Raw genomic sequence first — 2,548 nt, 5'->3', positions numbered from 1 at the left:
TATGGTTTTGATAAGAGCTGTGAGCTGCTAGTCCTCTTGGGGCTGTATGGGGCAGCTTGCCATGTTTCTGATTACCACAATATTTCAAAATATGAATGATTTGATGAATAGACTATAGTTTCCCCTCTAATTCTAGCCATGTTTCCATCAAGACTCTACTTTGACATAACCGCACAATCATACGGCATGCGCTGAATAAACTTTTGTACTTCTATGACCCCTGTGCAACTTCAGCAGTTCCTCTGTCTGTTTTTTTACGAGCACCTCCCACCCTTCACCACTATCTGCTCCCTACCTATGAGATCAGCTCCTAATAGGTAACAGATACCAACTGCAATTGGTGATGTTATCATCAGCAGTCTAGTGTTTCAAAGTGGAAAGAGCCATGCAAATTATGGGACCATTTCCACCCTTGTCAGCCTTTTATTGCTCTTTAATTGTTAGCAGAAGGGTGTGAGAGGTGATGCCACGTTTTTGTTTTTTTCTTTAGGGTCTCGCTGACAGGCTCAATCTGAGGTTAGGAAGGCTTTGGATTGGCACACATCTGATGTTTATAAACTGAAGTTTATGAGAGGAGACTTGTAAGAACCTCATAATGACATTTTAGACATTTGCCTTTGTATCTAAACCTTCAGGACCATTGCTATAATTGCACATTTTCTACAACCGGGTTGTTATTTTTCCTCCAATTTTCGGAGAAGTCCCAGCAGGAAAATTGTAGTCGTCTTTTTTGCCATAATTGCAGGTTTTAGTTAAAGTGCATTTCGTACACATAAATGTCATCGTTGGCTCTTTAAGAAAAATATCACTTTTTTTGTGCAGATTAACCTACACATTACGGGGGCTTCCATGATGACTAATATAGGAAAGCTAAAATTGCGGTGTGGCAAATTGCGAGCGCTTTGCAAAGGGAAGCAGATTTATTATTTTATTTCTGAATGCAATAAATCATGCAGATCGCCACGATAATAAAAGAGTAAAATTGCTTCTCTATTTCAAGAGTTTAAAAAAAAAAAAAAAAAAAAAAAAAATAAAGTTGGAGCACAAGCATACCCGCGATCTATACTCCACAATGCAACGCCTGGATTCTGAGAAGTGACCCATGGGACATGGGAAGGAAAAGGGTGTTGATCCTGCTCTAAAATTTATAGTGGATATTTGCATAGTCTGTGTGCTCTGGAGAACCAGTGAGGGACTAATATTTATAAATGATACTAAAGGGCTTGATTTAATAAAGGAGGAGTTTGGGGTATCTAAAACAAAACAAAACATCTACACTCAACTCTGTGCCCGAAGCTGCAGCTTTCCCCCATCGGCAGGCCCGGACTGGGACAAAAAATAGTCCTGGGCATTTTAGACAGCAGCCAGCCCATGACTAAGATAAGGGCCCCTTCCACACTGAGAGCACGGGGGTGGGTGGGCAGGAGAGCACTGCGGGGCTGGAGAGCACGGGGGGCAGAAAGCACTGAGGGGTGGAGAGCACAGTGTTGGAGCCTGAGAGCACGGGGGGGGGGGAGGCGGAGAGCACTGGGAGGGCAAGAGAGCAGGGGGGGGCTGCAGAGCAGGGGAGTGGAGAGCACAGGGGGAGCTGGAGAGCATATAGGGGGCTGGAGAGCACAGAGGGGTGGAGAGCACGGGGGGAGAGCACTGGGGGGTGGAAAGCACAGGGGAGGCCTGAGAACACTGGGGTGCCTAAGAGCACAGGGTGGGATAGAGAGCACTGGGAGGGCAGAGAAAGCACTGGGGGGATAAAAAGCATGGGGGGGAGCACAGGGGAGGCCATAGAGAACTGGGGAGCCTAAGAGCATAGGGTGGATTAGAGAGCACTGGTGGGCTGGAGAGCACAGGGGGGGCCAGAGAGCATGGGGGGGGGGGCAGCAGAAAGAAACTGGATAGGAAGGGCGGCGGGGGAGAGGAGGAGAAGTGGGCTTTAACAGACTGCAAGAGGAAAATACGGAGATTGATTCTTCTATATGCAGCCGCCCCACCGCTCCTCCTATCCAGGCGCACGGGGAGCCGCACCCACTTTTGGTCCCTCGAGGCGCCCCCGATCCCCTCCCTCCTGCTGAGTGCCCCCACAGCAAGCAGCTTGCTGTTATTATTATTATTTTATACAGGATTTATATAGCGCCAACAGTTTACGCAGCGCTTTACAATATAAAAGGAGACAATACAGTTATAATATAATAAAATACAAGAGGATTAAGAGGGCCCTGCTCAGAAGAGCTTACAATCTAATAGGGTGGGGCAGGTGGTACAAAACGTTGTAACTGCGGGGAATGAGCTGATGGAAGTGGTAGAAGATTAGTTGGAGACGTGATCGGCTTTCCGTAAGAGATGAGTTTTTAGGGATCGCCTGATGGTAGCAAGAGTAGGGGCTAGCTAGACAGGTGGAGGTAGCGAGTTCCAGAGGATGGGAGAGGCTCTGGAGAAATCCTGGAGACGAGCATGGGAGGAGGAGACTTGAGAGTAGGAGGTCTTGAGAAGAGCGGAGAGGACGGTTTGGGTGATATTTGGACAAGATTGGTGATGTAGCTCGGGGCAGAGT

This window comes from Lithobates pipiens, unplaced genomic scaffold (genome assembly GCF_037356315.1).
Source record: "Lithobates pipiens isolate NorthernLeopardFrog02 unplaced genomic scaffold, aLitPip1_a1.2 Scaffold_28, whole genome shotgun sequence".
In the NCBI taxonomy this organism is placed as follows: domain Eukaryota; kingdom Metazoa; phylum Chordata; class Amphibia; order Anura; family Ranidae; genus Lithobates; species Lithobates pipiens.
The sequence above is the reverse complement of the archived record's forward strand: the minus strand, read 5'-3'. Positions refer to the sequence as shown.